At 43.3% G+C, this 24673-nt stretch overlaps 1 long non-coding RNA gene across 1 annotated transcript in view; it reads left to right on the forward strand.

The window, feature by feature from the left end:
• The window catches only part of LOC144785409 (uncharacterized), a 378879-nt gene extending 354509 nt beyond the window's left edge, over positions 1-24370 (forward strand). The window contains exon 3 of the long non-coding RNA XR_013601868.1: positions 23727-24370. This is a non-coding gene — a long non-coding RNA (uncharacterized LOC144785409). The remainder of the gene's footprint in view (positions 1-23726) is intronic.
• The last annotated feature ends 303 nt before the right edge of the window (positions 24371-24673 follow it).

Below are 24673 nucleotides of genomic sequence, written 5' to 3' on the forward strand. Positions count from 1 at the left end.
TTACCCCTATGTACCCCACAACCCTCACTTTAAAATATATACACAATTTTAATATTTAATTTTTGATTAATGATAATTAACAACTAATTATTTATTAATTAAAAATATATTACTTCTCACCCTTCACCCCTATAAACCCCACAACCTGCACCTAAAATAATGAAACCATTCAAATATTTAGTTTTAATTAATACAATAATATTAATTAACAACTAATTATTAATTAATTACAAATACATTATTTTCCACCCCATACCCCTATAAACCCCACAACCCGCACCTAAAATGAATTAGACCATTCTCCACATTAAGTTTCAATTATTAATTAATGTTAATTAACAACACATTAATAATTAATTAAAAATAAATTACTTCACACAATTAACACAATAAAGTATATATTAAATAAATAATAATAAATAACAACTATTATTAATTTATTATAATTAAATTAGTTCCCTCTCTATTCCCCTATAAACCCATAACCCGCGCGGAACTTAAAAGACATAAATAAACCTTATACAAAAAAATACATTACATGCATTTAAAATATATACTAAAATACATAACGCTAATTAAAAAATAGATATTTTAAACAACTATATTTTTGTCAAAGATATTATTGACTGCTATATTTTTAAAAGCAATAGTCTTTACCTTAAATTCGATATTCTTGACCATGATATTATTGCTGTCGATTTTTCACACTGGCGATAATTAGGACTCAATATTTCTGTACTTCCCTTTATACTGCTGATCAATTTACTCTACAATCCAGTACTGTCTTTGATATATGTAAATATTTAATACATGGAACACAATCATGTAAAGTATAACTTACATACACATACATGCTTATATAACATAATTGGACAGTATCCCATTGCCTTTTGACACACAAGGCTCTTTCGCTAGCCATGCCCCTGCAACCCTCATCCTGAGCAACACATTTTCATGTAAAGTCCATGACCTCTGGATACCCAAGCCCCATTAAGTGACCAAGCCTACACTACACACACCCTTCACCCTGTGCAAAACTCTTTTTGGAGTGCCCACTCCCCTAGACATCCAAGTCGTATTATCTGGTCAAGCCCCTACTATGCACTCCTTTAGCCCTGTGCACTGTTTCACAGAGAGCTCATTCAGTTGAAACATGGATGTCCCATTATGTGGGCAAGCATCTACTATGCACAACTCCAACCTTGTGCACAACTCTTAATGGATAGGGCACTCCCTGAAGACACCCACACCACATTAGGTCAGCATATTCGTACTACACCCAGCCATCACCCTATGCACAACATTTCATGGATAGCCCACTATCTACAGACTCTCAAACCGTGTTAGGTGGTGAAGCCCCCGCTCTACACAGCCTTTGTCCTGTATAGAACTCTACATGTAGAGCCCACACCCTAAAGCCATATTAGGAGTTCAAGCATGTTGTAAAAATTATACACTCTTTAGCAGTATAGAAGCTCTAAAAAAGTTGCTCTAGAGGTAGCTCACTAAATAAAACTCAGTGTCAGAAGTGTTTAGCAAACTGTCACAATCATTGAAAAGCCATCAATAATTGGCAAGTGTGCAAGTTATAGTTATTTCAGTTACCTATAGCTGGTGAACTTCAGTGTTTTTGGGAGTTGAACATGGGCACTTTAACCTTTGTTTTTTTCAGTGAATTTCTAAGTGTTTTTCCCAATGCAAATTAGGGTATTACCATGTCTAACTGTAACATCACTTTAACCTTTGATTTATTCACTGAATTTCTAGAGTCTTTTAACATGAAGTAAGATGTTAGTACCATACTTAACTATTCCAACCCTGCACAGCACACAGCCTTTGGTTGTGTGCAGTTTGGGATTGGATGCCTAACTCTCCACAGGTTTACCTGCCACCACCACCTTTGTGAGAAGGTGGTCTGGTATATGATGTCCTCTATTTAAAATGGGTACCCTGTACCAGTCCACCCGACCCTTATAATGTATGAGGTCAAAGATAACCTTATTGAAAGCTATCCTAGTGGTAGCTATGGAGACCAACCTTCAGGCTTAATCTTGAAGGAATGCAAAGCAGCTTGTTTTACCTGAATATCACCACCTGAATGACTAAATGAAAGCAAAACCACACAGTAGTTATATAAAAATATGTATTTTTTCTGTCTGACTCTGCCTGTCTGCCCCTGTCCCTGTCTCTGCCTCCATTTGTCTCTGTCTGTCCCTGTCTCTGTCTGTCTCTGTCTCCCTCCCTCTCTCTGTCTTTCTCTCTCTTGCGGTCTCCCTCAGTCTCCGTCTGTCTCACTCACTCTGTCTGTCTTCCCCTCTCTCTCTCTCTCTCTCTCTCTCTCTCGTTCTCCCTCTGTCTCCCTCCCTCTCTCTCCCTCTGTCTCCCTCAATCTGTCTCCCTCAATCTTTCTCCCTACATCTGTATCCCTCTATTTGTCTCCCTCCCTCTGTCTCCATCCCTCTGTCGCCTTCTTCCCTCTGTCGCCCTCCTCCCTCTGTCTGTGTCCCTCCCTGCGCCTGTCTCCCTCTGTCTGTCTCCCTCAGTTTGTCGTCCTTTGTCTTCCTCTCTCTGTATCCCTCCCAGTGTCTCTCTCCCTCTGTCTCCCGACCTCTGTCTCCCTCTATCTGTCTCTCTCTCTCTGTCTCCCTCTCCCTACCACGTTCTATCCCAGACTCCCTCCCCCGTCTCTCTCCGTTTCTCTCTCTCTCTGTCTCCCATGGTTTCCCTCTCTCTCTGTCTCCCTCCCTCTATCTCTCTCCCTCTATCTATCTCCCTCTATTTGTCTCCCTCCCTCTGTCTCCATCCCTCTGTTGCCCTCCTCCCTCTGTCACCCTCCTCCCTCGGTCTGTCTCCCTTCCTCTGTCTGTCTCCCTCCCTCTGTCTGTCGCCCTCTGTCTCCCTCTCTCTGTCTCCCTCCCTCTGTCTCCATCCCTCTGTCTCCGTACCTCTGTCTCCCTCCCTCTGTCTCCCTCTATCTGTCTCCCTCTCTCTGTCTCCTTCTCCCTACCACGTTCTACCCCAGACTCCCTTCCCCGTCTCTCTCTGTTTCTCTCTCTCTCTCTGTCTCCCATGGTTTCCCTCTCTCTCTGTCTCCCTCCATTTATCTCCGTCTATTTGTCTCCCTCCCTCTGTCTCCATCCCTCTGTTGCCCTCCTTCCTCTATCACCCTCCTCCCTCTGTCTGTCTCCCCCCTCTGTCTGTCTCCCTCCCTTTGTCTGTCACCCTCTGTCACCCTCTCTCTGTCTCCGTCCCTCTGTCTCCATCCCTCTGTCTCCGTCCCTCTGTCTCCTTCCCTCTGTCTCCCTCTCTCTATCTCTCTCTCTCTGCCTCCCTCTGTCTGTCTCTCTCTGTCTGTATCCCTCTGTCTCCCTCTCTCTCTGTCTCCCTCCCTCTGTCTCCCTCCCTCTGTCTCCCTCCCTCTGTCTCTCTCCCTCTGTCTCCATATATATGTCTCCCTCTCTCTGTCTCCCTCTCCCTCCCTCTGTCTACTTCGGACTCCGTCCCCCTGTCTCCCTCTGTTTCTCTCTCTCTATGTCTCCCACGGTTTCCCTGTCTCTCTGTCTCCCTCCCTCTGTCTGTTTCCCTCTGTCTGTTTCCCTCTATCTGTCTCCCTCCCTCCCTCCCTCTGTCTGTCTCCCTCTCTGTCTACCTCTGTTTCCTTCCCACTGTCTCCTTCCCTCTGCCTTCGTCCCTCTGTCTCCGTCCCTCTGTCTCCGTCCCTGTCTCCCTCTCTTTCCCCCTCTCTCTGTCTCCCTCTCTCTGTCTCCCTCTCTCTATGTCTTCCTCCCTCTATCTCCCTCCCTCTGCCTATCACCCTCTGCCTGTCACCCTCTATCTGTCACCATTTGTCACCTAACCCCAGCTTCCCGGGCACACACACAGCCACAACCGAGTACTTTGCAGGTCTTTAAAAGACCATTTACTTGTTAATGAGGCTTTGTTGTGAATCGCCCGACCCCCACAGAGCAGAGTGCCTCAGAGTCCGCGCTGCTGCGGCGGACTCCGAGACACTCTTTCAAAGGAATGTCTCTTAATTAGCAGTAGTTGTGCGCTAAGTGCCTTTAATGTTGGTGTCATCCCGCGACACACCCACCATTTGCAGGCAACACAGTACTGTTTCGGGACACACAGTTTGGAAAGCTCTGGCCTCTGGAACCCCAAGAAACCACCCAAGGCAGTGACACAGGGAGCCCACGGAGGACTGGTGCAGTGAGGAAACACGAATGCGTGCTCCGTATAACTCTATGGGAAAGTCGCAGTTGCAAAGGTACAGTTTAAGGACACTTATACGAGGACTACAAGCAAACCCTTTGGAACATAGGAGGTTCTAGAGCCATCCCACCAGTGAGTACCAAAGTACCGTGTTACCTATCCCAGAGGAGCCGTGTGCATAGGGGTCAAGTGGTGTCGGAAACCTTTGTCATTTTCAATGGAGAGCTGCAAAGAAGTACTGGTGCCAGGAAGGCGAAAACTGTCTATGGGAATCCAAGCCTGGATTCTAGGTGAAAGGAACCTGAAAGCAGAGGGGATAGAGTCTGAGTCACTTCGGGTGACCCGGGGCTCGGTAGTCGAATGCCCAATGATGGCTAGTGCTTCAGGTGTGAAGAAGGGATGCTTGACTCTGCAGCCACGGGGACCAGGAGACATCGAGGATGACCAGGATCTGGAGGTGAGCTTTGCCACTAAGGATGTCAAGTGCTGAGGGGTCGATGTCCGGCAGGACCAACAACAAGCCTTGGCAAATGCAACCCACACAGGAAAGACAAACAGGTTACGGTGTGGACCAACAAGGTCCAGGGGACTCTACAAGCAATGGGGAGTCAGGGCACTTCTGGAGCAACCAGAAAATCCCAAGAACTCAGAAGGTGGCCCTTGCCAGGACCCACAGGCCAACGGACCAGGAGTCATGAAGAGACCTCAAGCAAATTTACAAAGCACCAGCCCACGGAGCACTCAATGTGAGGAGGCTGGACTTCTTCAGTGTAAATACTGCTCGGTACAGGACTACATGAACTCCAATGCACAAGCTTGGGAATCACCAACAAGCATAGGCACTTGCAAATGTACGCGGTGCACAGGGGTTCGGATCACATGGTCCCCACATGGGATACTGGTCTCAGAATCGCTGAGAGGTCAGATCTACCTGAGTGACTTTCAGAAACCCACCTCCTGTGTTGCTTAAATCTTTGGAATCCTCAGGAGGTCTTGAGAAGCAAGCCTTTCAGATGCATTTAGGTGCCTGCTGCTGCAGGGGAGTAACTCCTTTAATCCAAGAGAGATTCTTCAGGCATACAACATCATGCAGGAAGTCAAAGTATTTGGTTTCTTCTTAGTAGAACATTGTCCAGGTAAAATCTAAAGTCCTGTAGCCAGGTAGCCCACTTTATACCCATGGGAAGGGGTGTACTGATTCTGTGGACCCTCCCAGGGGAGGGGCAGGACATAGAGGTGGCTATACCCTTGTCCTTTGTCCATTTTTGTACTAGAGCAGGAGCCAATGGCTCCCAGAACTTGCTTGAGCTGGACTATGCATAGGGACACCAAATGTGCCCCCAGTGCAGACTTTCTGGCACTCTAAGAGTGCACTCACCCAGCCCCAACACACTAAACCCTGTCTGGGAGGTGGTTACACCGCCCTGTGACAGGATGCCTATTGTCATGCCTTCCTCTGCTTGAACTTGGCTCAGCAGCAGGAGAGCAGAATCGTGTCTGTGGCTGGCAGCATCCATTTTGTGCAGCCCAGGTTGAGAAAGCTGGTACTGGCTAGACCGGTGACCTGCAGTAGTGGTGTCAGAGGGTGGAATCATACCTCCCACACCAAACAAAACATGTTTCTAAGCAGCCATTTTAAAGTAATCATTTACTGCGAGGTTATAATGCAACTTCACCTATATGCCTGGCTGCATCACAGACAACCCCGGAGAATGGTCTCCGAAGGCTGCAGTAGGGCCCTACTCATACAGGGGCACCCTCTCACATAAAACCCAGCACCCTGCCTTCAGGATTGATAAGGCCTGCCATAGGGGTGACTGATAAGTTTTTAAGTGTAGTGATTTAGATATAGTGAACCTATATCTAAGTAAGTAGTGCAAATACCAGCTTATACAGTCTGCTATAGCGGACCTGTTGTGTCATTTTGAATTGCCTCTCATGGGTGGCATAATATATGCTTCAGCCCATGGGAGGCCTCTGGCATACCTATGCCCTGAGTACATGGTGTACCATATACTAGGGACTGATGAGGGTAACCTAGCATCCAATCTGGAGTCTACCTAAAGTACATACATAGCACTTTAAGGGAGAAAGAAGGTAGATTGGGGTCCTGGATAGCAGGATCTCAGTCAGACTAGTCCAAAAACAATGAGACATCAGCAAAAAGTAGGTGTAACCATAAGAAGCAGATACTACTTTCCTACAATCTTAGGCTAGGCGCAGCTTGGATTTGGGTACAGGTGGCCTATGATGATGTCCTGCTGCCAACTCCACACAGTGGGCAATCCATCCATTGTTGGCTAAACCTCCCCCATGGTCAAGCAACAGCACTTGACACCCTCCCAACTTTTTTTGTCTTGTTTTCTTCACACAGTAATCTTGTGGTCATTTTGCGGCACTACCAAAAATGTTCACAGGGAGATCGCACTGAGTTTCTGAGTCCACAGAAATGCAGAAATATTTCTTTCACTTTGAACCTAGGGGTCTCTCTAGGACCCTGCCCCTACAAGGGACATGTGGCAGGGTACACCTGCCCTGACCCCTTATACATTGCTTTATTTTTATCTTCAAGACACTGAGACTGAGTCTCTAAGTTCATAATAATGGCCATATTTTTCTTCATGTTGTGGTCAATCAATCACAAGTCTCCAAACCAGCTTATTAGAAGGCTTCATTTGTTTTTCTACCCATGGTATTCCCTTGAGAGTACAGCCTGTCTGCGGTGAGGCAAATTAACTGATGCCATCCTGCCCTTGTATTTATTCTAAAAGGATGGCTGCCATTATTTTTCTTTTTTGCTACAATCCTCTGGGTTGGGTCGGGTTGGGTCCTCAAGAGCGTTGAGAAACTCTTGTGGGAGCGGCAGTTTAAAACTAGAGCATTCTGATTGGCCCAGGGAGCTTTAGTTCCCTTGGGCCAATTCGCTCCCGCATGAGTTGGACTTCCGCAGGAGTGAGTACTCTGATTTGCTGTTGGCAACATGAGAAAAATTTTGTTAGCAACCATTACAGGACTCTGGTTCTTAGTCTCCAGTCCTGATGTTAAAAAAAACTAATATAAGGTTGCAGTGTAGGAATCCTGTGTCCCCTAGGCCCCATGGTGGGACGTGGTGGAACCCCAAATGGGGCCAAAGTAAAAAGAAATTCTGCAATATTTGCAGCGATCCCGCAAGAGTTCTGCCAAAAAAATGGTGGCTGGTGGCAACATTCTTCACCTATAGGCCCTGTGAAGCCCACCTATGGCACCACATTTTTTTGTTTAAGCTGTACCCTCCTTCCTTTCCCATTATAGACCGCAGAGAGCCTACCCCGGGACCACTTTCCATAAGGTGAGGGGGCCCCTCACCAAGCCATTAGAGGACTGAGGGAGCCCACCCACGGGGATGACATTTGCATAAAAAGGGCTGGGCCATGTGCCCCCACACCTCAAGCTTCCAAAGGCCCCAGGGATCCCATCCCCAGGGTTGTTTTCATTAATTAAGGGAAGGGGTATTGTGCAGCCCCCTCCCCGATCCATCATTGGCCTCAGGAGTCCACTCCTGGCACCAACATGCCAGAAAAAGGCGAGGGGGCTCTGCAGTCCCCAACCCCAAGCCTTTAAAGACCTCATCCCTGTGGTCTGCCAAACCTTTTAAAAGGAAAGCGGGCTACACAGCCCCACTGTCTGACCCTTCAATAGGCCTGTAAATCCCATCACCTGGGGCCAGCTCACATGCTGTGTCCTGAGGAATCCAACTGGGACATAAGTTTCCTTGACTACAAGTAAAAGTAGAAGGATCACTATCTAAATTAATTAATAAGTCAAACTCATCGGTTACATTCCGAAATCATATTTCATTAAATATCCAACAATCCTTAGAAACAGAAACCAATATGGCAGGGAAAAGAAACAAAAAAATGAGGCAATATCTTGTTTTGTGTATCAGTAGATTTTTTTCTTTTTATTAGCCATTTCATATAGTAAACACATAAATACAGCTAACACGTTTTGTCCTACCATATAGTGACTTCTTCAGGGTTGTTAAAAAACCTTTAACACAAACACATTACAAATACTTCACAGATAAATTAACACATACATTTACGATAGCATGTATATAATGTTAAAAACAATGCAATACATATACACCAAAAATTAATATATAGTCAAACATTAAAGCATGTTTTTGTATAAGTCATGACATGTGACAATGGATATACAGATGCTATATAATAAACTTCAACTAATCAATAACATAGTCCCAAAATGTTGCTCATACTCCAGAAATAAAAACAATTGTATAATAAATAATAAAAAACAGTAAACTACAAAGTTTATTAACAAACTTTTTTTTTATTTACAATTGTTTAATTTTGAACAGATGAATAAGGGGAGATAGAACACCTTATTAGGGTTAATTGAGGGTCATTGATGATGCAGTCAAACTTTGCAGTTTAATTTTTTTGTCATATATTGTACAATTGTTTTTGTTTCTTGAACATTTTTTGACTATGATGTTAATTAATTGAAGTTTTTTTATATAGCATATGTATATACGTTGTCACATGTCATGACATACAAAACAATGCTTTAATGTTTGACCATATATTATCTGCCAGTGTATATGTATTGCAATGTTTATAACATTATTTAAGTGCTATTGTAAATGTATGGGTTAGCTTATCTCTGAAGTATATGTAATGTGTTTGTTTGTGTTATATATGTTTTTAACAACTTTGAAGAAGTCCCTCCATGGTTGGAGAAAACACATTGGCTGTATTTGTGTGTTCACTATATACAACAGCTGATAAAAGAAAAAAAGTCTACGGATATACAAATCAAGATATTGCCTCATTTTTGGGGTTTTTCTCAATTGATACATTTGTTTCTGTTTTATGGATTGTTGGATATGTAATGAAATATGATTTTAGGAATGTAACTCATGAGTTTGACTAATTAATTAATTAGGATAGTGCACCTTCTAAATATTGGGGGGCAGATTTATGAAGGCCTTGCGCCGCCGGTGCGTCATTTTTAACATGGGAAAAAGTGACGCATCGGCGGCGCAAGGCCTTCATAAATCTGCCCCTGGGTGTTTATAACAGTTGACTCTAGGAGTGAGCACATCATTACTAGGAACCTCAAGAAGGGCGGTAGTATATACCACAACTGTTTTTCTTTTTGTATCTGTACAGTTTCCTTACCTGCACTGGCACAGGCAGGGAAACTTGTGTTTGCTCCCATCTGACAAGAGCATTTTTTAATCTCTCTCCACACGGGAACAAATACAAAGTCTGCATCCAGCCGACAGGAGCTTTGAAAATGCTCCTGCCAGCTGGGAGCAGACATTTGATCTGTTTCCCTGCCCACACACATGCGAGCAGGGATACATATTAAGAGATTGTTCTTGCGCAGAAGGATCACGATAAGTAGCTGCTCCTTCCAGGCAGGATCAATGCTTTCTCCCACAGCATGTGTGGATCCCCTTGGGGCTGTGGGGGGCATTGGGGTCCCCCTTTAAAAAGAGGCAATGGGGATGGGGTCTCCAAGGGATAATGAGGCTTGGGGAGGTGAGTTACAAGACCCCCTCCTTTTTTTATTATGTTCGGCCCAGCGGCATGGGATCCCTTGAGCCTGAAGGCAATTCTATGCTGCTCACAGAAAAGGCTGTACATAGTACGGGCTTGGCAGCCTGCTGGAGGTTTGGCCACAGCGCCTAGCAGCAGGTGAAGCCCTATGATCCACCCTTGCTGTGCACGGCCAAAGTCTGCATGCAACATAAGGTTAGCTGCCTGCGGCGAGCTGAAAACATGGCCTGGCTGCAACACAGGTTATGCAGCTAACCCTATGACTTGAACGAGCATAGGTCATGGGCGGCATGGGGTTGACTGCCTCTTAGTGGTCGCCTAGAGGGAGTTGGATGCAGAGCCTGGCTGACAGCTAGTCCCATCGGCCAACCCAAACCATGTGCACTGAAAGGTAGTGCTCAGTGTCAGATTGGCTGCCTGCAGGGTGGTGGCTGCCTCCGGGTGAGTTGCCAACTCCATGCTGTGCATGGCCAAAGCCTATGGAAAGTGTGGGGTTCGCTGTTTGTCAGGATATGAAGCAGGGTATGGCCAGAGATCCGGCCCTTCAGTCAAACCCCCGCCGTTCATGGTCAAACAATGTGCAAAGCTGGGGTTTGATTTTATAATATGGTAGTACAACTTTGTATGTCAAAATATTCCACACCAAAGTTTAAAGTAATATTATATATGGTACAATAAAAAAATCTGTTTTTGTTTAAAAAATCTTTAGAAATTCACTGAAAAAACAAAAGTTAAAGTAATGTTATAGTTAGATGAATATGTCAGTGATAACATTAACTCCACAGGATCCTGTTATTTTTAAAATGTTGCCACTGATTTTGCAGAGCCTCCACTAATTCACTGCAAAAAAAAATACAAAAAAAATGTGGGCACCAGGCCTAGGAGGTCACTGGATCCCTACCCTGTCCCCTTATGTCATTTTTTCAATTTTCTTTAGCACTCAGGACTGAGTCCGAGTCCGAAGATGGCATCAGCCATATCGCTGCTGATGTGGTGGCAGCCTATCTCCAATAGATCTGCTGGGTTTGCTGATCCTCTGCAGCATGATATATTCAAGGTTTTTGAGCAATAATTGCTTGAAAACTACTGAATGGATTTACACCAAATGACAAAAGGCACTGTTTCTGGCCCAACATCTAGCTCTTTGCCAAATCTGTTCTTGTGGTTTTGGCTGTAGACGTGTCTAAAGTTCCTACGGAAAAATGAATTGGGAAAAAGTGTTTTAGAATCTCATATTTGTTTCAGGCCCCTGCGTGCTGGATCAATCCAACACATTTCAGTTAGGAGCTGAGGTGGAATAACTTTTTGGGGAAAGTTTGGTAAGGATTCATCAAACAGTGTCAAAGTTATTAGGAAAACAAAAAAAAATTTTTCCCATAGAAACATAGTTCTAACTGTAACTACCCAGTGGCATAGTGTGGGGTGTATGGAGGTGCACGATATTATAATTATTATAATTTTATAATAATTAGATTATAATAATTAGAAAGTGTTACATAAATTAAACATATACGTTTAAAAATTTTAATTTTTGTGTACTTTATCTTTTGTTTGTAGATATAGAATGTAAAAATCTATATTAATTTAAAGGTGGTGCTTAAGTTATAAATTTACGTTATAACTATAACATAAGAATGTATCATGTTTTTGTATTTTAAGTTTGGTTTGTACAGTAAGAATAAATAAAGTTCTCACAACATTAAGAAAGTTTTAACTTTAGTTTATACATTGAATTTCAATGGTTTTTAATTTTTTTATAAAAAATGCCTAAAATAGTGGAGTTTACTTTCCTCGACTAGAGTGTTATTAAGAGTGGAGTGTGGTAAAGAAGAGTGTTTGAGAGTGTTGTAAAGTGTACTGTCATAGACCATAGTCTGGCGCATAGTGGAATATGGTACAGTGGAGTGAAATACAGTGGAATAGCGTGCCATAGAATAGAGTTATAGGGGAGTGGTGTAGAGTGGTTTGGAGTAGAGTGGAGTATTGTAGAGTACAATACAATGGAGTTGAGAAGAGTGGAGTGGCCTAACGTACATTGGAGTAAATTGTTATAAATTGAAGTGGCATCTTGCATAGTACAGTGGAACATGTATCGTAGAGTGTTAGAAAGTTTCATAGAGTTCAGTAGAGTGTTGCACACTGGGGTGTAGGGGCATAGAGTGGATTAGAGGGTTGTAGAACATAGTGTGAGGCTGTAAAGTGGAGTCTAATGTTGTATGATGGCACAGAGCATACTAAAGTCTTATAGAGTGGAGTTGCATAGAGTGAAGTACAGTGTGGTACAGTGAGGTGGTGTAGAGGGGAAGGTTGTACAGTGCAGTAGAGTAGGGTAAAGTGTCATGCATTGGAGTAGAGTGTAATGCACTTCAGTGTAATGCATAACATTGAGTGGATTGACATGTTCTAGAGTACAGTGGTGTGGAATCGAGTAGAATGGAGTGGCATATTATATAATAGAATAATATTGCTGTAGAGTGGTGTGGTGTGTGGTCTGGACTGCTGTGTTGTAGAGTGTCAGAATGTATCATAGAGTGGAGTAGAGTAGTGTGTCATAGAACGACAAAAAAGTGGAATGACATAAAGTGCATTAGAGTGTATTACAGAATAGTAGAGTAGAATGGAAAGATTGCCATACAACTGAATGACAGAGAGTAGCATAGAGGGGAGTGTCATAGAGTGCAGTAAGAGAGAACAGTGGATTAGTGTCTGATAGAGAAAAGTATATTAACTGAGGCAGAGCAACGCAAAGGGAGTTGGCTGGAGTGTAGTGGAGTGGAAGAGAGTCTTATAAAGTTCTACCGCGTAAAGAAGAGTGTTGTGTCAGTGGCATTGAGAGAAATAAACTCTTGTATACATTATTGCTATGAAGTAAAGTATAGCATGGTACAGTGGAGGTGTGTTAACTTTTGTTGAGTTAAGTATAGTGTTGAGTGGAGCATCTTGGAGTGGTGAGGCGAGACGTTGGGTAGAGTACAGTGCCATAGATTGGAGTAGCATAGAGTGGAGTGGCATAGAGTGGAGTCGCAAAGAGTGAAATAGCATAGAGTGAAGTTTGTTGAATAGAGTTGTGTACAGTGGAATAGCATAGAGTACAGTGCTGTTGACTGGAGTGGCATACAGTGGAGTGTTGTTTTTGCAGTGGTGTAGAGTGTAATGGCTTACAGAGGAATAGCGCACAGTGGAGTGGCATAGAGTGGAATGGGGTAGAATGGGTTTGCGTACACTATAGTAGCATAAAGCGTAGATGTGTACAGGGGAGTGGTGTTGAGTGGATTATCATACTTTGGAATAGCGTACAGTAGAGTGGAGTGGCATTAACTGGAGTGCTGTAGAGTGAAGTGGTTCACTGACATAATATCTAAGCCCTGAAAATTTTGGTATAAATATTGTGTCACAAATATCGTTTTTGTACACATGTAATGGTAAGTACGAAAACATTGTAAAAACCCATTGTTTTACACCAATATTGTAAAAACATGTGCAAAATATTGTTTTATAATATATAAATAAATGTATATATATATATATATATATATATATATATATATATATATATATATATATATATATATATATATATATATATATACAGGCTCGTGGGGTGACCAAGAGTTGAGAAGCACTCGGACACTTGCCGCTTTTCCCCGTAAAAGCCTTTATTGGTTGAACAGCTTCATTTCCCAGTCCTTTAAAAAGCATGAGTCCACAGCCTGACGCGTTTCGTGAACATCACTTCTTCAGAGGCTTGCGCGGTCAAAAGGAGCATTGCGTGCCACACCTCCCTTTATTTCCATATTGTACGCCGTTAGATCAGCTGTTCTGGATGAACAGTACGTACGGATTTGTGGGAGATGTAGTACTTATTTCTTTGCCGCAGATGGATGTTCCTTTAAATAAATGCAAAATTTACAGCTCCACATGAGCTCCAGGAAATGAAAGTCATTCTTAATCCAAGGTCCGCATTCCCCGAATGTGAATATTATTCTGGCCTCTGTATTAATTGGTAGAAATGTGTCAATTTCCCACTCACGCCTGCCACTCAGTAGTGCACGCTTGATTTTCCATTGGTCTGGGATACGGACTCAGTCAATTTTCTGGGCATTTGGATACATAGAAAGTCTGACATGGTGCTCAGAATGAAATACGGGAGGACTGTCTTTAAACTGCAAGACCAAGTTACCTGATTGTCGACACTGCAGCTATAATTAGCGCATAGAATAGCAGTGTGACCGGGCGCCCCAGGAGAACTACGGGTGCCCCGGGGGTAAAAGGTCTTTTTGACATCCCTAGCGTGTGGGACCCATGGCCATTTCCGGCCCAGGAAGTACATCAGGAAGCCCAAGGGAAGGAGAGGGGGTCAACCAGCGGACAAGAGGGAGGTGAAACACCGAAGCTGGAGCAGTGAGTCCCAGAGGGTAGACCCAAGTTCAAGTAGCGAGAACCGGACCGGAGAAGAGGAGCGGGGAGGCGGTACCGATCATCTCCGGGGAAGACAAACTGGACGAGGCAGCTGTGGCTCTGTTATTGAGCCACAGTCTCATGCAAGTGACCCGAACAGCCAGTCACTACATAAGCGGTTGGTTTCTCACCTGCGTGTATCTCACTGGGATATAAAGGACATTTTATTGGTCTTAGCAGGAGGATTTGTTTTCTTTTGGGAATTGAGAGGGTTGGTCATGCTTTCCCCTTCCTGGTATTTATTTTTCAAGTTCATTGGGAGCCCCCTAGGTGAAGAGATCCTAGGCAGAGTAAAAAGTGTGAATTCAGGAGACCAAGGGAGGGAAAGGCACCCGTCTTGGTGTCTACTACTTTACGTTTCCTTGCTTTATAGTATCCCCATCTTCCCCAAGACTTTCCCTAGTAGACTTGAGGGAAGTAGTCCATTCTATAGCACTACTAACTACTTCCTGGGTGTATTGGTGAAGGAATCAATACTTGTTAGGTTTGATCAGGGAACTAATTGCCTGCCCTTTCTCCTCTCCCCAAGGGTGGATCGGTGTAAAGGTGGACCGGTGAGGAACCGATAAAACAACAGCGAAAGAGACAATGAGGAAAATTAAGAGATTAAAAGATATGGTAGGAATTCCAGAGACACACGCATAAAAGAGTATCTGCTGGCACAGAAGCCTGGCAGCTCTGCGTGTGCTCGGAGATGGAACTCCGAGAGCTTGTCTTTGAGCATGCCCGGGGAGGGAGGGTGAAGTGCGGCGGCACGGATCAGGAAAGGCTGGGGATTCAATGAGGCCTACAGGCAGATTTCACTCCCGCCTCCAGAGGCTGCTCATCTCTCCCCCGGTGCCCTCACCCCCTCCCAAGGGGGGTATCACCCGCCATGTGTGCGGCACCCACCCCCTCTCTGCGGTTGTACCGTCCTCCTCCAGCACCTCCGGTGGGGCTCAGCTTGCTGGCGGAGAGATGCAGGGTCTGCTGGGCTCCAACAAGCTGTACTCCTCAGTGCGGTTCTGGGACAAGCAGTACAGGGCAGACGGGCCCCCGTGGAGAAGGGGTTGGAGCCTAAGTCTGGTATGTGGCATATGTCATGAAATATGCCACAGCGTGTCACATTTTGTGTATATATTGCTTGAGGTATAATGGTGTTATAAACCCCCCAGAAGTGCTAGTTGATTATTTTATAAAACAAATATAAAAAAAACAAAAAAAAATGTTTTTCCCCAGCTGGGGTTTGAACCCTGGTCGAAAAGCATTCACAGCTATTGTTAACTGTCAATGAGCTATCTGTTTTGCTGGAATTTCCCACTGCCAAAGGCCTATTTGGCATAGAAAAATTATGTCAGTCCTTCTTCTATTTCCATTGTGTTTGGACTTTAAATACCAGAAATCTTCTCTTGATTTATATTCTTTAAATACAAATAGCCCTTCCTTTCCTACAGTCTGCCACTAGCCCCATGCATTTATTATTGTTACACAATCATCCCCAAATTCTCATTCCACTAAATAAGTGATTTCTTTCATAACAAACCTGTCCCCCCATCCACATGCCACACAGCATGCCATCAATGCCTGACATGCATTATGACTAAGGAGGTCATAGTTCTCCCAGATACTGCTAGGGGGTGATTTACAAAGGCACATCTTTCATTTGTGGAATTTAGAAAACAAATAAAAAAAAAAATTTTAAAACGATTTTCCCCAGCTGGAGTTTGAACCCTGGTCCAAAAGTACTCACAGCCCCTGTGAACTAACAGTGAGCCATCTATTTGGCTGAAATTTTCCCTGCCAAAGGCCTATTTGTCATAGAAAAATGATGGTGGTCCTTCCTCTATTTCCATTGTGTTTGGACTTTAAATACCAGAAATCTTCTCTCGATTTACATTCTTTAAATACAAATAGCCCTTCCTTTCCTACAGTCTGCCATTAGCCCCATGCATTTATTATTGTTACAAAATCATCCCCAAATTCCCATTCCACTACATAAGTGATTTCTTTCATAGCAAACCTGTCCCCCCTATCCACATGCCACACAGCATTCCATCAATGCCTGACATGCACTATGACTAAGGAGGCCATAGTTCTCCCAGATACTGCTAGGGGGTGATTTCCAAAGGCACAGCTTTCATTTGTGGAATTTAGAAAACAAATTAAGAAAAAAAACGATTTTCCCCAGCTGGGGTTTGAACCCTGGTCAAAACTCACTCACAGCCCCTGTGAACTAACAGTGAGCCATCTATTTTGCTGAAATTTTGCATGCCAAAGGCCTATCTGTCATAGAAAAATGATGGTGGTCCTTCCTCTATTTCCATTGTGTTTGGACTTTAAATACCAGAAATCTTCTCTCGATTTACATTCTTTAAATACAAATAGCCCTTCCTTTCATACCGTCTGCCACTAGCCCCATGCATTCATTATTGTTACACAATCATCCCCAAATTCTCATTCCACTAAATAAGTGATTTCTTTCATAGCAAACCTGTCACCCCTATCCACATGCCACACAGCATGCCATCAATGCCTGACATGCACTATGACTAAGGAGGCCATAATTCTCCCAGATACTGCTAGGGGGTGATTTACAAAGGCACAGCTTTTATTTGTGGAATTTAGAAAACAAATTTTTAAAAAAACGATTTTCCCCAGCTGGGGTTTGAACCCTGGTCAAAACTCAATCACAGCTCCTGTGAACAAACAGTGAGCCATCTATTTTTCTGAAATGTTCCCAGCCAAAGGCATAGTTGTCATATAAAAATGATGTTGGTCCTTCCTCTATTTTCATTGCGTTTGGACTTTAAATATCAGAAATCTTCTCTCGATTTACATTCTTTAAATACAAATAGCCCTTCCTTTCATACAGTCTGCCACTCGCCCCATGCATTTATTATTGTTACACAATCATCCCCAAATTCTCATTCCACTAAATAAGTGATTTCTTTCAAAGCAAACCTGGCCCCCCTATCCACATGCCACACAGCATGCCATCAATGCCTCACATGCACTATGACTAAGGAGGCCTTGTTCACCCAGATACTGCTAGGGGGTGATTTCCAAAGGTACAGCTTTCATTTGTGGAATTTAGAAATCAAATTTAAAAAAAACGATTTTCCCCAGCTGGGGTTTGAACCCTGGTCAAAACTCACTCACAGCCCCTGTGAACTAACAGTGAGCCATCTATTTTGCTGAAATTTGCCAAAGGCCTATTTGTCATAGAAAAATGATGTTGGTCCTTCCTCTATTTCCATTGTGTTTGGACTTTAAATATCAGAAATCTTCTCTCGCTTTACATTCTTTAAATACAAATAGCCCATCCTTTCATACAGTCTGCCACTAGCCCCATGCATTCATTATTGTTACACAATCATCCCCAAATTCTCATTCCACTAAATAAGTGATTTCTTTCATAGCAAACCTGTCCCCCCTATCCACATGCCACACAGCATGCCATCAATGCCTGACATGCACTATGACTAAGGAGGCCATAGTTCTCCCAGACACTGCTAGGGGGTGATTTACAAAGGCACAGCTTTCATTTGTGTAATTTAGAAAATAAATAAAAAATAAAAAAAGATTTTCCCCAGCTGGGAATTGAAACCTGGTCTAAAAGCACTCACAGCCCATGTGAACTGCCAGTGAGCCATCTATTATGCTGCAATTTCCCCAGCCAAAAGCTTTTTTGTCATGAAAAAATGATGCCGCTCCCTTCTCTATTCTCATGGTGTTTGGAATTTAGATGCTGGAAATGCACTATGACTAAGGAGGCCATAGTTCTCCCAGATACTGCTAGCGGTGATTTACAAAGGCACAGCTTTCATTTGTGGAATTTAGAAAACAAATTTTTAAAAATCAATACCCGCTGTGTCAATGTGGAGGAGCAGGCATTGCATCGATATAACAGCTGCGAAGCATGTGATGTGTTGATTTCTATAGCCGCGCATCTGGGCCAGATTTTGAGCGTGCACCTTGGACGTCTGTTATTTTTTTTTTTTTATATCTTTATTACATTTGATCCTTTCTGTTACATTAATCATTAAGCATTGATACATACTGTTTTGGCAACATCATCCCTTGTTCCTTAACTATGTGCATATAAATCAAAGTATTTCTTTCTCACATTGTCAGTGTCGTCCATGTCTGCAATGTAAGGTTGCTCAAGCATTTATAGGTCGCCATGGGCTTCCACAGGCCGCACATTCTGTCATCTCCGACTGATGGTCAAAGTGAAGGTGTTTAATATTTCTCTGCATGACAGTGAACAATGCGTCTTGAAAACATCAATTCATACAGACAATGGCTAATCATATTGGGACTCCGCTGTTGGAGTACTTCACATAATGTTTCATAAGCAATTGGGTCAATACATATGTAAACGTTGAGTCCATACATTAGATATTATTTTTTTATAACAAGTCAACCGTATTCAGCAACAGTACATAATAAATCAATCAAAACAAAACAAAAGAGACTTCAAATAACTGAGGATGTATGTACCCAGCATCTAGTGTGCTATCTGGGTGAGGTCACAGCTAGGCTAGCGTGCTAGTTTGGCATGTGGGCTGCTGCTTCTGTTTTCCATACGGTTGCATGGTCATTAAGGCATCGCCTTGCAGGAGCTACTACCATATAATGTATTTAAAGAAATGTGAGGTCGTTCCCTAGTCTAACAGCTGCAGTGGTGGTGACACCCAGAGGCAACACATCGCTAGTGTCCAGGTAACTTATCGGGTGTTAGTTCACACCCTCTGCACAGGATGTGTTTGCATTGTGGCCGTAGATTGTATGAGAGTCCTGAGCATATTCTCCCAGGTCTGTGCAATGGTATACTTGCGCATACCCGCCGCTTCTTCCCTGTTTAGGGATTGTACTCACTGCCTGTGTCCAGACCCCATTGGACTTTGCCCAGTGTGATCCCTCTGGAGGGTCCCTGTGCTTCCATCTTTTACTGATGAGTCGCTTTGCTGTTATGATGCCCAGGTCTAGAAACCTTGAGTTCACCTTGTTGGCTTTGGTCCTCCTATAAAACCAGAGGATGCAGACTTCCCATGTAGTAGGTACCTCAGTGTTAGTGCAGTTGGTAAGTGTTTCTGAGATCACGGGCCAATAATGTAAAAGCAGGGGACAAGACCACAACATGTGTAACAGGCCAGCGCCTAGGTGACGGCACCTTGGGCATTCGGAAGTTTTGATGTTAAAGTATTGATTGATCTTGTCTGGTGAGAGATTCGCCCTGTGTAATATGTATGTTTGTATGAGTCTGAATTTTGAATTTCACAGTATGTGCTTGGCACTAGCTAAAACGCGTTCCCACTCTTTATCATTCCAGGGATGGCCTCTGTCTTCAGTCCAATATGTGCGAAGTCTCTGCAGAGGCTTCAATACATGAACGAGCAGGGCCTGGGCCAGCCAGTGTATCACATGCAATCCCTCCCCCATCACATGCAGATATTGCAATAACTTGTGTGTCGGCGGCTTGTTGGTCATGTCACCCCATACTAGCGTAAATGTTCGCGTAATGGTTCTGTGTAGAAGGAAATGGCCCGCTGGTAATCCAGTATCTGCTGTTAGTGTGGCAAAAGGCAGTAAAGTGCCGTCCGTGTACAGGTCTCCGAGAGTCTCCAGTTCCGCTTCAACCCAGGGCGCTAATGCCATGTCCGTTATAGGGTCTCTGGCTCTGTGCGTCCTGAGTAGTGGTAGTACCGGGGCATATGGAATGGTGTCTTTTGTGAAGCGAAGGCTTCTCCTAAAACACCTATGCACCAGCTCAACATGTATTTGTGTCTGGCGAGAAAGCTTCGCTAGAGGTTGGAACAATCTCCATATCTGGGTCTGCGTCCAAGCTGTCTTCTCGGTCACCGTGTCTGCCAGATTCCTGCTGATTAGCCACTTTGCAACCCACTGTAATTGTGCAGCTAAATAATACAGTTCCAGATGAGGAACCACCAAGCCTCCACTCTCTGGGGGTGCATATAGTTTCTGCAGCGCTATCCTGGGCCGGCCTGCATTCTAAATCATGCCACGTATCAACACTCCAATTCTCTAAAGAACCTCATTGGGACATACACCGGAAGATTTGCAAACAGTACAGTAACCTTGCCAGTACTATCAATTTTGTAATGGTGACACGGCCCATCACATTGAGCGGTAAGGCCCTCCAGAACTGCGTCTGTGCTCTTATTGAGGAGATCGTGCGAACCAGTTTGCCTTCCAGTATATCTGTTGGGACCTGTAAATATATATTCCTAGGTACCTAAACGTGGTTGGATACCAGTCAAGTGCTATTACATTGATGATTATATCGGTTGCAACTACATCTTTGCGAAAAGAGTAAGAATTTGACTTAGCCCAGTTTACCCTGAGTCCCGATATTGCCTCGAATCTACAGAACAGTGGCGATATCTCTGGCGGCACGGCATGAAGGTCACGTATGTACAATAACAGGGCGTCCGCATATAGGGACACTGTATGTAGACCATTGCTCAAGGGGATGCCACAGTCTGCTCCTCCCTCATGGAGGAGAGCCGCCAGTGGCTCCATAGCTAAGGAGAAGAGTAACGGGGACAAGTGGCAACCCTGTCTAGTTCCTCGTCTCACCCTGATTTTGTCAGATAAGAGCTTGCCCGTACGAGCCCGAACTGTGGGATGCTGATACAGCAACTGCACCATTTGTAGATAGTCATCACCCAGCTCATATTTACGTAAGACCTCCGCATGATAGGGCCACTCCAGGTTTAACACTAGACAGCCATATCTGGGCCAGTTTTCCAATGCATACTGTTGGATTCTAAATAGCCTTTGAATATTGAGGGAGGTTCTTCTAGCGGACACAAATCTGTTCTGGTCGGCATGGACCAGAGTCGGCACAAATGGGTCAATGCGTTTGGCCAGGACTGAGGCGAGTATTTTATATTCTGTGTTCTATAGGGCCAGTGGACGGTAAGAGCCTAGGATTTCAGGGTTCCTACCCGGCTTAAAAGAGAGCCCAGCGTTGCCTCGTGTTGTGTTGGGGAGAGTGTTGAATACTCCAGTGTCGCCTCATATACTCACAGCAGTTCCGACACTAGAACCTCTGAGTATGCCTTGTAAAATTCCGCTGGTAGTCCATCAGGACCCGGCGTCTTTCCATTTGACAGAGAGTAGATACCATCCCTTATGTCTTCCGGTAACAGAGGAGCACCCACTTCCCCTTGCTGGTAGTCTGTTAGAAGCGTTAGTGTGGAGAGGATGTCCTGTATTTCTGTGACCGTGGCTATTAAATAAGATCTGTATATTGTAGAGTAATGTTCCACAAAAGCATGATGTATATCGCTTTGGGTATGCATTGTGACAGCCTGCGTATTCTGTATTGCTGTTACAGGCACAATATCCATGTCTTGCCGTATCAGCGACGACAACAATCTACCTGGCTTGTATCCCATATGATGGGTGCGCGCTGAGTGTGCGGCGTAGTTTAGATTATGGAGTCGGTCTAATAATCTAGTGTGTTCCTCCCCCGAGCGTTCCAAATCCTCAGTATCACCCTCCAGCGCCTCTCCCTCCCCTTGGAGCAGCTCAGTTTCAAGGTGTGTAAGATCTGCCTCCAACTGTCACCGCATGCTCGCCTGGGCACCGAGGCAGGCACCTCTAATCACAACCTTGAACACGTCATAAAATACTGAGTGACATTTGTAGCTAGTACGGTACGGAAGGGTGTGTCCAATAGGAGATCCAGCTGTAGCCGCCATGTTGCGCACCCACAACATTTCCAAGACATGCGGGTTGTGGTCAGAGTGCGTCCGACCTAAATAATGAACCGCCGCTATGTGGGGGAGCGGTGCGTCTTAGAGCATATAGCGATCTAACCACACATTCAGGTCATGAGCCCCTGAATAATAAGAGTTTACTCTATAATTGGAATGACGGTGTCTCCAGGCATCCTTCAAATGCCATTCTGTTGCCCAATTCGTCAACGCCTTCATAGCATGGTGTGTGTTTGTACCCAGAAGTGTTGGAAAGGACCCGTCCAATGACACGTTAAGGACGCTGTTGTAATCACCCCCTAATAACATGGGTGTGTCGAGCCATGGCTCAAGAATGTGTGAAATCTTGTCGACAAATGCAGCCTGCTCTCTGTTAGGAGCGTATATCTATGCAAGTACTATTTGTCGGCCATCCAGCGAGCCCCTAGCTTTCACATACCTCCCTTCTGTGTCTACCAGCGACTGTGTAATTGTCAACGGAACACCTGCCCTCACCCATATCAGCACACCCCTTGCAAAAGCCGAATACCCTGTTGCAAACAATTGGCTGCGCCAGCGACGTTGTAAATGTTTTATCTCTATTTTGGTTACGTGGGTCTCTTGCAGTAGGGCGATTTCTATATGATGTTGCTTGAGGTATAAGTAGATCTGATACCTACTTGACGGCGAATGTATACCCCTCACATTCCATGTACCAATCTTAACTGAAGACATTAACCCTCCAACGCATCGGGTGAAAATGTGTACGTGGCAGCCCAACAGCCATGTGCATTAAACACAGCTCATCATTACATACTCCACCTAGCTCGCTGACTCGCAGTGTGGGACGCTGTATGAATCTACTCATAACAGATGACGCCTCCCAAAAAAAACCAGAAAAAGATACATGCATGAATAATACCAAAAGGGCGATAATGCAACCAGCAATCGTCCAAACTCCCAATCCGAGATAACAGTGAAAACAATTATGGGGGGTGCGCTGAAAATTGCTATACTTTAGAGTACAGTCCTCGTGTCTAGCGTCACAGGGGCTCCCCATGCGCAGGCAACATACAATATAGTTGGGTCATATGTTAACTCAGGAACATTCCACAAATCAGCAATAAAATATACGTTTGAGTCCTACCGCCTCCCTCGTGTATTTCAGTATTGAACACAGTAGTGAGCAAATACTGTGGAGTCATAACAGCGTGCATCCCACACAAAACCTGAAAGTATGTAGGGTTTGATTATTCAGCCAAAGACTGTAAAAAATTGAAAATTTAAGTAACCAGGCATTTTCCAAGAACAAACACAATAGGCAAATGGATATCCTTGTATGTTTTAAATTTGGTGTAACAAGACAACTTGTAACATGTTCACAAATGTAGGTAGCAAGTGTAATACTAAATATAAAAATGATGAAAGACAACAAAAGATAAGCCATACTTAAAATCTGAAATAGTTGTCCATTTAACTGTGTCTTTTCGTAGAACATGAAATAAAAATGTTTGCATGGAAAGAGTAAAAAGTAAGCAGCTTATCATATTGGAAAATGCTACTTTAAAACATCGATTTTGAATCAACGTTTTGAAAATATAATATAAGTGTACACACTTCACACCTGACAATAAATCCATCTTATTAATGTACATTACTGAAAAATGAAATAACAGAGGACTGTAATTCTTGTACGGAATGTTTATATGGTATGAATACTTTCCATGTAAGCTTTAAAGCTAAAAGTATGTTGATTTAAAAGTTCTTAATTTTCTTATTGCAGATGACAATCAAAATTCTCCAAAAACATGAAGAGTTAAATAGATATGAAGCAGAACTTGTACTGATGAGAGGGTACTTCCTAGACTCCAATGATGATGAAGTAGATGAAGTTCAAACAATGAAAAAAGTAAAAATGGGCGCACGGAAATACATTTTTTGAAAGATTGTCTTGTTCATTACATTGAAAAATTTAATTGTATGTTTATGTCAAATGGTGTTTAGTATTACATGTAACTTGACTAAAAGAATTATTGTGAAAACTATTTATTAACTAAAATATAATATGTATAACTGTTTACTGTGGTTGAATTAAACATAAAAGCTAAATAAATGGGGGTATTTTTAGTAATGAGATAAAAATACAATGAAGATATTCTTTGTCATGCCTATTTTGATTATGCTTCATTTCAGCATAGAATATTATTCAACAATTCACACAAAGAAATTGTATTCATAAACAATAAGAATCGTATTGTACATAGTTTTTTGTTTGATGAACATAGAAATCAAAATGACTACCATATAGTGCAATTTTAACATTCGGATTCTACATCAACTACAATTTCATTTTATTACTAATTGTAAATGCTATTAATATAGAATGCACTTAATTGCTGTCTAGATTTTTTCGAAAAGGCTGGAAAATAAACCTAATGTCTGTCAAAATTAAAAAGGACAAAAATGTAGTGGACTTTATGGAAAGAAACAGTTCAGTTTAAGAAAAAAAACATGAATTTATCTTCTGGAAATGAACATCTTTTGCATTACATATACCCAAAGTCTTACCATATCAGTTACTGCTGGGTGTACTACTCTCTATACGTTAAACCTGCCTCCCAGTTATGATGTGCCTGTGCTCCTCCTTTCAATATGATGAAATTAGTTCATTGTAATTTGGCATATTTAATCTTACTTCTAAGCCCCTAGTCTTGTGCACAAAGTGTACCC

This window comes from Lissotriton helveticus, chromosome 10 (genome assembly GCF_964261635.1).
Source record: "Lissotriton helveticus chromosome 10, aLisHel1.1, whole genome shotgun sequence".
NCBI lineage: Eukaryota > Metazoa > Chordata > Amphibia > Caudata > Salamandridae > Lissotriton > Lissotriton helveticus.